General features: G+C 41.0%; 1 non-coding gene across 1 annotated transcript; it reads right to left on the reverse strand.

Moving 5' to 3' along the window:
- Positions 1 to 10,531: 10,531 nt before the first annotated feature.
- Positions 10,532 to 10,638, reverse strand: LOC114403967. The gene has a single exon (XR_003664733.1). It is a non-coding gene; the product is annotated as a small nucleolar RNA R71 (small nucleolar RNA).
- Positions 10,639 to 10,889: the final 251 nt, after the last annotated feature.

Below are 10,889 nucleotides of genomic sequence, written 5' to 3' on the forward strand. Positions count from 1 at the left end.
CATTCTGCCCAGCGACCGCAATGCCAATCTCCCCCTGCAAAAGTATCAGTTGGTCTGTGTCGTCCCGACGTGGGTAAGTATGCATATGGTTCAACTGATTTCTGATACCATCTATTGTTTGCAGGGATCGCACCCACAAAGACACCCAGTGGACCCGAAAAAGTCAAACAGGGCCCTCGGGTTTTCAGCTCTGGTTACGGGCCTCTATCAGTCCTACAGGGTGCCCGTACCCCCCCGGCAAGGTCACGTCATCATAGGTAAGTATGCATATCGCTCAACTGATTTCTGATTTCATCTATTGTTTGCAGGGATCGCGCTTGCAAGACACCCAGTGGACCCGAAGAAGTCCAACAGGGTCTTGGAGTTGTCAAGCTCTAATTACGGGTCTCTGTCAGTTCTACGGAGTACCTGTCACCTCCAGCAAGGGCATCAGGCCCCCTACTAATCGAGCTTTCATCAAGAAGTACTGCGTCTCCAGGCAGGCGCAGGGCGAAACACCACAGCAGCATTGGGATGGCCGGTAGCGGGCAATAGACACACCGCCACCACCTCTAGAGTTCACCTCTGCTCATCCACAAAAAGGTTTGAGTATTGCCTACGACACATGGCCGACCAATAGGCAACCAAGTCCAAAGCCAAAGGTAAGCAAAGTACTAGGTCAGTGACCGACAAGTCATAAGGCGTCCAGCTCAAGACGTTAAAGAAGCGCTACTAGGAGGCAACCTAGTACCTTTTAAATTTCTGCCTGCTATTTGATCACTTTTTATAGTAGGACGCACCTAGTTGCTCATGATCCTGGGAATTTAAATAAAACAAGCGCAAGCTCGGAAGGTAGTCATACCTTACAAAACATATATATGTATGTTTAGGTAGTGAAAATACCTTAGATATGCATGTATGTAAACAAAAAAACACTTCACAAAATATATATATATGTATGTTTAGGTAGAAAAATACCTTAGATATGCATGTATGTAAACAAAAAAATACTTCACAAAATATATATATGTATGTTTAGGCAGCAAGATACCTTAGATATGCATGTACGTAGCAAAAAGATACCTCACAAAATATATATATGTATGTTTAGGTAGCAAGATACCTTGGATATGCATGTATATAGCAAAAATACCTCACAAAAATATACACATGTTTAGGTAGCAAAATACCTCATGAAAAAAAAAGGAAAAAAAAAAACAAAAACAAACAAGAAAAAGAAATAAACAAATGATAATGATAAAAAAAAGAAGAAAAAAAAAAGAAAAAAATAAGTTGTCAAGCTGAAAAACCAACATGCTTTTGAAAAGAGATGATTTCCAACTTTTCTTTGGAAAAAAAATTCACTGATCATAACTAGTTTTTGAAAAAAATGGGTATACACCTGAAGGGTGAATGCTGTGAAGTTTTCCCCGGACGCCCGAAATGGACTCGGATGAATGCACAAATTGATAAAAGAACATATTTTGGAAACATTGGGTTGATTTAAAATAGAGGAAATGAATCCTGAGCCCTAGCATCACATGACCATAAAAATTTGACACTTGAGTGTCCGCATAGGTGCATGCATGACCAGTTTTGCATAAAGTTTCCAAATCATCATTTTTGCATTTGTGTCATGGAAATAATGTGGGGCATCCCTTTTATCCTTGAGCCAAACCAAACCCCGACATGTATCATGTCTAGCCATTCTACAAACCTTGAGCCAAAATCCTGACTCACCATAATCCTTAGCCAAAAAAGAAAAGAAGGAAAATTTCCAATCAAAGAGAAAGCAAAAAAAGAAAAGAAAGGAAATTCCCAATCAAAGAGTGGGAGAAAGCAAAAAGAAAAGAAAGAAAATTCCCAATCAAAGAATGGGAGAAAGAAAAAAGAGAAAAGGAGGAAAGAAAGCTCCTGATCAAGGATCGAAAGAAAACAGAAGAAATGTGCAGAGAAGTCTTTGGACCGGACAATATCTGAACAATACAGAATTGTCACCAAATGAACAAAAAGGGAAGGAAAGGAAACCACGACCTAAAATGGTCTTCTCCCTTTGATTACCAACCAAAATCCCGTGCGCTAGCGACTTTTTTTTCTCGCCCCGCACTAAACAAAAAAAAAACAGAAAAAGAAAAAGCCAGAAAAATCAAAAGCCAAAAACACACAAAAGCCGAAAAACCCACCAAAAGAACCCATTCCCAAGGGAAGTCCTATTGATCCATGATCACACATGTAATTTTTGATTTGATAGGAAATAATTTGCAAAGTTAAGTCATGACATATCTATGGTTCGGAATTAGGATAAAACACTTACCTGTGCGAGATTGATACACTTTGAGTGGATTTCTTCTATTTTTGTCGAACCCAGTGTTTCCTCTAAATGGTCATTTAGAAACAAAATGCTAACATCCAAAATCTCATATAAGGTTATGGGGGGATTTCATCAGCAGACTCTCCTTCCCCGGTAAACGCATTGTTTTTCACTCAAAAAAGCGTATGCTGCTCTAATCAGTTGGAATATTTATCTCTTTACTAAAGCATGTTTGCATTTTAGTAAAGAAAACACCGAGACTTTTTCAAGTCTCACAAGTTATCCAGAACTACGTAGGTCTGAGTTCCTCATTGGAGGATACGTAGGAGCAAGAGCCTCGCTTTTGTCGACCATACCGCCTTTTGTTGCCATGACTCAAGAGCTGGTAGCCCGCGGAGACACCTTACGATTATCCGCACCTCGTCATTCAGTGACCCCAAGTGTGATTGACGAGCAGAGACCAATATGGTCATCTTTGCCCTTTCCGGAGATGTCATCATTTTCCGATGGAGACTTTTCAAGTCTCACAAGTTATCCAGAACTACGTAGGTCTGAGTTCCTCATTGGAGGATACGTAGGAGCAAGAGCTTTGCTTTTGTCGGCCGCCCCATAATCTTTGTCATACTGACCCTGAGGTCATGTGACGTGCACCCTTGTATCATCTAGAGGCGGCGGGCCCGATGATACGCGGAGATACCTTACGGTTATCCGCACCCTTTTGTCATCCAGAGGCGGCGGGCCCGATGACAAGCAGAGACCAAGTTTGGTCATTCTGCACCCTTGTATCATCCAGAGGCGGCGGGCCCGATGATACGCGGAGATACCTTACGGTTATCCGCACCCTTTTGTCATCCAGAGGCGGCGGGCCCGATGACAAGCAGAGACCAAGTTTGGTCATTCTGCACCCTTGTATCATCCAGAGGCGGCGGGCCCGATGATACGCGGAGATACCTTATGGTTATTCGCACCCTTTTGTCATCCAGAGGCGGCGGGCCCGATGACAAGCAGAGACCAAGTTTGGTCATTCTGCACCCTTGTATCATCCAGAGGCGGCGGGCCCGATGATACGCGGAGATACCTTACGGTTATCCGCACCCTTTTGTCATCCAGAGGCGGCGGGCCCGATGACAAGCAGAGACCAAATTTGGTCATTCTGCACCCTTGTATCATCCAGAGGCGGCGGGCCCGATGATACGCGGAAATACCCGAGTGGTTATCCGTATAAACATTCTTTTGTTATCTGTAAGACAGAACGCTTGATAGCATGCAGAGACTGACATAGTCTTCTGCACCTTTTGTTCCTCCGGGAACAACAAGTCATTTACATGCGGAAATTTCATGGTCACCCGCGACTCTCGTCAACCGAGAGGAGCGAAATTAGTGTCATACACTGATTTTCGTCCGGGGACCTTTTGCTTGATGACATGCGACCATTCTTTGGTCCTTGTGAGGTGCTTGGCATCCATCATTAGGCAATTTGTGAAATTCTAGGAACGATAAGTCATGGTCACCCGCGACTCTCGTCAACCGAGAGGAGCGAAATTAGTGTCATACACTGATTTTCGTCCGGGGACCTTTGCTTGATGACATGCGACCATTCTTTGGTCCTTGTGAGGTGCTTGGCATCCATCATTAGGCAATTTGTGAAATTCTAGGAACGACAAGTCATGGTAACCCGCGACTCTCGTCAACCGAGAGGAGCGAAATTAGTGTCATACACTAATTTTCGTCCGGGTACCTTTGCTTGATGACATGCGACCTTTCTTTGGTCCTTGTGAGGTGCTTGGCACCCATCATTAGGCAATTTGTGAAATTCTGGGAACAACAAGTCATTTGCATGTGGAGATTTTATGGTCGCCCGCGACTCTCGTCAAATCGAGAGGAACGAAATTAGTGTCTTATCTTTACTTTCCTTTTATCTCCAATAAAAGACAAGTAAAGAGGGGCAACTGTCATACCCTAATTTCGTCAGGGGACCTTTGCTTGATGACATGCGACCTTTCTTTGGTCCTTGTGAGGTGCTTGGCACCCATCATTAGGCTATTTGTGAAATTCCAGGACATGCCGGAAAACCAAAAAATATTGATGCACAATCCGTAAGTTTCCGTGACACACCGGAAATCAAATGGAAGCATCGTTGCATAATTAAGTGAGATTCCGTAACATTCCGTAAGTCAAAAAGGGGATGATTATGTAATCCGCAAGGTTCCGTAACATTACGGAAAGAAAACAAGTATCGTTACGAGATTCGTAAGTTTCCGTAACTTTACGAAAAAAAGAATCACCAAAAAAGGTAAGGGGGTGAACTTATCAAGATAGGGGTGTAAATAGCAATTCAAATCTAGGCCCTTCTAGAACATTTTGGAAGTTGGGTTGCTTAAGGAGGAAGCAACTGGGCGGCAAGCTCCTCCACGTTTTTGAAAAATGGTTTTCGGGGCTTCCGCGGCTTCCGTAATACTTCCGTAAAATTTCCGAAAACCTTGGGTAAGCATATTCCACTTAACATTGGTAAAAGGGAAAAGAAAAAAGATGAAAATCAAATTCGAAAACAGTTCCGTAAGGCTTCCGTAACTTTTCCGTAAAATACGAAAAGGGGGGTGAACTTAGTAATTCGGGTGCGCTTAGAAATCTTCTTCATTAAGTCTTTGGGCGGCAAGCACCTCCTTTTTTTCTATAAATAGGGGAGGGGGGAGCTGTTTCAAAATGTTCAGCCCCTTTGGCACTTCTCTCTCTTTCGAATTTGCTTGGAAAAATCGTTTCCGTGAAGAAAATCTAAGCCGAGGCGCTTCCGAAACGCTTCCGTAAGCGATTCTGTGGAAATTCTTCATCGTTCTTCACCGTTCTTCATCCGTTCTTCGTTCGTTCTTCGTTCTTCAACGGGTAAGTTTTCGAATCCGAGACTTTCAATTCATTTCTTGTTTTGTGTACTTTCACTTTAATTTCGTTTACTTTCAGTTTTCTTTTCTTCAGTTTTTAACGTGCTTTAACCATTTATTTAAGTCGTTTTCTCGTCTAATAAATGATAAAATGAATTTCAACCGATCATTTGTGTTGTAATCTCGTTTAATCACTGTTAAAACGAAATCTAACCGATCGTTCACGCTATAACCTCGGTTAAACCAAAAAAGGTAAAATAATAATAAAAAAATCAAAATATCTTGAAAAATAATAATAAAATAATCAAAATATCTTTGAATAAGATAATAAAAAAAAATCAATCGGACGTTTTTCATTGGAAGTTTCCTTGAATGAATTGATTAATAATCAAAGTGAAACTAAGACTAAAATCAACTCACAAATCAAGTTTTGTCCGAAAAATCACTAAAAACCGTTTTAAGGCCCAACGCCTTAAACGGTCCTCTTTGCTTTTATCGGTTAACATGGACCGTTCAAAAGCATAAAATCAACATGTGACTTTACCGCTTTTGCAAGAACTACGTAGGTCTGATTTCCTCATCGCAATTGAGGATACGTAGGAGCAAAAGCCCCGCTTTTGTCGACCACCCCGAGAGATCGTTAATGGTCCAACACCTTAACGTTTCTCTCCTTTCAAAATCAAAAGATCATTTAATGGTCCAACACCTCAAATGACCTTTTTGTTCAATCAAAATATATCTTGCAAAAAGATAAAAAACAACTTAGCCAAACACTTTGTTCCGAAAGAACTACGTAGGTCTGATTTTCTCATCCCAAATTGAGGAATACGTAGGAGCAAAGGGAAACACCCTTGTCGACCACAAAAAAGAAAAAATATAAAAAGGGTATAAAGGATATAAGGACATAAAAGGGAACGTAAAAATCAAAGTCATGTTTGCACATTCGATTAAAGGCTGCCGTCCCTTGGGACGGACGTGTGGGGTGCTAATACCTTCCCCGTGCGTAAATACAACTCCCGAACCTTTCACTTAAAAGTTCGTAGATCGCGTCTTTTCCGGTTTTTCCGACGTTTTCCTCAAATAAACGTTGGTGGCGACTCCGCGCGTATTCCTTTCGTGGAACACGCAACCCGCGAGTCACGCGTCGCCCTCCCGCCGAAGGGTAGGTTGCGACAGCTGTCGTCCCTTGTGACGGACGCGTGGGGTGCTAATACCTTCCCCATGCATAAATACAACTCCTGAACCTTTTACTTAAAGTTCGTAGACCACGTCTTTTTCTGGTTTTTCCGACGTTTTCCTCAAATAAATGTTGGTGGCGACTCCGTGCATTTTCTTTTCTTGGAAGACGCACCCGTGAGCCCTCGCGTCGCCCTCCCGCCGAAGGGTAGGTTGCGACAACTCTGATAAGATGTGATGAACCATGTTGCTTTAATGAAAATCTAAATTGATTCGACCCTATGTTCTACTGAATGTCTTGTGTAAAACTTGCAATACTTCAACAATATATCATTCACATACATCCATGCTTATTCTTCTTTTCACATTTGGATGCATTGCTAACTGCATTATTTCCTTGAAAATCAGAACCGTAATCATTGTAATCATAAGGAAAGAACGCACTTTATGATGCCCTTACTGAACGCGTGCCAAAGCTAGAGTGATGAGTGAAATAAAGGAGGTGCAAGAGCAGATGAAGGTTGACATGGAGGCCATGAAAGAGCAAATGACCACAATGATGGAAGCCATGATGAGTATGAGAAAAATGATGGAGGTCAACATGGCTACAGTCATTGCCGTAAGTACCGCCACTGAGGTGGACCCAACTCACTCATTTGGCCTCAACCAAGTAAATCGCCCAGCCTCGGATATGGTAGGTCAAGGAGGCGAAGCATTGGGAAGTGCGGGTGGCCTCTATTTTGTGTAGGTCCAAAGCAAGAATTCCTTCCCACCATATGGCTTGCCTCCCAACTATACACCACCCAATGTTGCACACGCTCCCGATGAGAATGTCGATAACTCTACTCCTATACTCATTGAGAGCCAACAACCCCAATCTGGTCAGGCACAAGTCCCTCAACCCATGGGGGAGACACATGAAGTACCCCGAGGCCACACTTTAGCCGACTCCGAGCCTTGCCTCGGATATGCCACTGAGAGGCAAGCGTTTGGTGGCATACCCCTGCCAAACACTTTGGGGGGCACTCAATATCGCCCACAACCACAACCCTTACATTTTGCGGTGGAAAGACTGCCTCTTGCCATGGTGGAAAAAGGAAAATTTGATCACATAGAGGAGAGGCTGAGGGCTATTGAAGGAGGCGGAGATTATGCCTTTGCTGACATGGCAGAATTGTGCCTAGTGCCCGACGTCATTATCCCTCCGAAGTTCAAGGTGGCGGATTTCGATAAATATAAGGGGACTACTTACCCCAAGAATCACCTAAAGATGTACTGCAGGAAAATGGGGGCATACGCAAAAGATGAAAAATCATTGATGCATTTCTTCTAGGAAAGTGTTACTGGGGCAGCCGTCACCTGGTATACTAATCTAGAACCTTCCCGAGTCCATTCTTGGAAGGACCTAATGGTTGCCTTCATTAGGCAGTATCAGTACAATTCTAATATGGCTCCAGATAGAATGTAGCTATAGAGCATGTGTAAGAAGGAGCATGAATTTTTCAAAGAATACGCCCAAAGGTGGAGGGATCTGGCAGCTCAAGTAGTGATGCAATCCTACCCTGTAAGGGCATTGGATAGAAGACTCCAAGAAGATTGGGCCAGAGATGAAAGAGAAGGCCCTAGGGTTCTCCTGAGCCTTAGGGTAGATTTCGGGCCCATGAGCTATGTATGAGCCCGCTTATCTTTGTACATATTAGATTAAGGTTTCCTTATTTTTGGGTCTTGTATATAAGGCTCCATAATATAGGTAAGGTGATGTGTCATCATTTTCTCCTATTTCTTAACCCGTTTTATCACCATTTTAATTACTAATTAGCCTTAATTGTCAAATTAATTATGCAGTTTTATTATTTGGGCCTACTGGACTAATTTTGTGTTTTTAATTTAATTTCAGGAGAATTATAATCAATTGGGCTTGAATCCGGAATTGGGCTTGAACTGAAAAGAGCAAACAGTTTTATTCTACAAAATCTTATCTTATCCAGATTTTATCTCATCTAGATATTATTTCATCTAGATTTTATCTTATCTTATCTAGATTTTATTTCATCTAGATTCTATTTTATCAAATCTTATCTTATCTTGTCCAGATTTTATTTTATTAATGGGCATGGACTTAAAACAAATTTGTAAGCTTTGGGGGCTGAGAACCTATATAAAAGCACCAAGGTTTTAGTTTAGGGAGTCTTTTCGTTTAGGGAGAAAGAATAATTTTAGGTTTTGCAATTCCAATTTTTAGTATTCACGTAGCAATAAAATTCATTTTCTGCTTCAATCTGCAATTTCATTTTATGCTTCAATCTGCAATTTCATTTTCTACTGATTAATGGAAGGCTAAGTCTCCAGTGTTGTTTTCTCTTGAGGATCAAGCACAACTCTGTTTGAGGTTTTATTATTACTATTGAATTCTAATAAGTTTTTCCTCTTCACCAATTACTTTGCATTTGTTGCTATTAATCCATGCATGCTTAGTGCTTGATTAATTGTCTCTGCGCTTAATTTACGTTCATGCTTAATGATCAGTTCCGTTCATGATTAATTGGTGTATGTGTTGCTTACTCACATAATGACAGCCTTATGTTAAATTTTGCTTAGTAATTTAATTTAGAGTTGGATTAAGTGGTTGAACTGATAAAGGATAAATTCTCGTAACCAAGGATAAGAGACTTGCTTGTGAATCAAGGGGAAACAACGTGTTTTAATTTTGATATTTTCTAATTAAATTTGCTCGCTGTTTAAATTACAAAAACAAACAGCCCTCCCCGCCCCTCCAATTCGTTATTGTTTTATTACTATCTGTTTTAAACGTTTGGTTGACCGTTGCTCGTTGGGAGACGAGTTAGGATCACTTCCTAGATACTGTATTTTTAATGTTTATTTGATTCGGGTACGGCCTCGATCAAATTTGGCACCGTTGTCGGGGAGCAGTGGGCCAAAGGTTCATAATAGTGTTTAGTTATCTTATTTTGTGTAGTGTTCTGTTTTGTATTTCAGTTGCATCCCTTGTTTAGCGACTGATTCAATGACTGTTTCAACTTTGTGTTTGGCTGTGAACAGTGATTAGCGATTGGGAATTAGCGACTGATTTTGCAATTTAATTAGCGATTTTTGTTTTGATAATTAGAGTTGTTATTTTTGGCTAATTTTTTTGTGGTAGCTTCTTTTGATCCATATTTTGTGTGAAAAATACCAGGAGCACTTCGTGTGGCAGTATTTGAGAGGGACAAAAATTTTGGGAACTTGTTTTTAGCAAAACTTAAAACGGCCATAACTTTTGCTCCGGGTATCAGAACGACTATTATTATATATGCATTTGGGGTAGAAAAAAATTTCCCGTATTGTGACAAACCTCTATAGCCAGTTGGGGTCTCCCAAGCTCCAAAAATCATCCGTTTACTAAGTTTTTTTTTATTTTTCAAGTATTATTATCATATTTTTCTAAACTTTGCTTAGGTATTTTTCATAGTTAGACTTTGAATTTTTGTTTGAAATTTTTTGTGCTATCTTTTCATGATTTTAGGGTGTTCCTCACAAAATTTCTGCTCATTTTGATATTGTTTGAGTATAGTTGTAGTTTTACCCCCTTGTTAGGTGCTTGTTGAGAAACACACTATTTGCTGCATATAGTGCATGACTAGGGGCAATCCAGGTGATTTACAACCCTTTGATCTTGAAATAGATAGAACCTTTCATAGATAGTGTGCATCCTGGTCATTCTGTGCATTTTGAACATTCTGAGCATTCTATTGAGGGTGATTCTGAATATTCTGATTTTGAGCATTCCACTACTAATTTTCATACTGAGAACATGGCTCAACCTCCACCTCGTGAGAGGACTCTTAGGGAGATGGCTGCACCTGATTTCACTTATGAAAGCTTGTGCATTCAATATCCTGATGAGGGTGTTCCATATGTTCTCAAGACTGGACTAATACATTTGCTACCCAAGTTTCATGGTCTTGCAGGTGAAGATCCTCATAAGCATCTTAAGGAGTTCCATATTGTTTGTTTCACCATGAAGCCCCCTGATGTCCAAGAAGATCATATCTTTCTAAAGGCTTTTCCTCATTCTTTGGAGGGAGTGGCAAAAGATTGGCTATACTATCTTGCTCCTAGGTCCATTTTCAGCTGGGATAACCTTAAGAGGGTGTTCTTGGGCAAATTCTTCCCTGCATCTAGGACCACTGCCATCAGAAAAGACATTTCAGGCATCAGGCAACTTAGTGGAGAAAGCCTGTATGAGTACTTGGAAAGATTCAAGAAATTGTCTGCAAGCTGCCCTCACCACCAGATTTCTGAGCAACTCCTTCTTCAATATTTCTATGAGGGACTTAGCAACATGGAGAAGAGTATGATTGATGCTGCCAGTGGTGGAGCTCTTGGTGATATGACCCCTATTGAGACTAGGAATTTGATTGAGAAGATGGCTTCCAACTTCTAACAATTCAATGCAAGAAATGATGCTATTATTCTTAGAGGAGTTCATAAGGTGGTCACGGATTCATCTTCATCTACTGAAAATAAAAAGCTTGAAGGAAAACTTG

Source organism: Glycine soja, chromosome 20, assembly GCF_004193775.1.
Source record: "Glycine soja cultivar W05 chromosome 20, ASM419377v2, whole genome shotgun sequence".
In the NCBI taxonomy this organism is placed as follows: Eukaryota; Viridiplantae; Streptophyta; class Magnoliopsida; order Fabales; family Fabaceae; genus Glycine; species Glycine soja.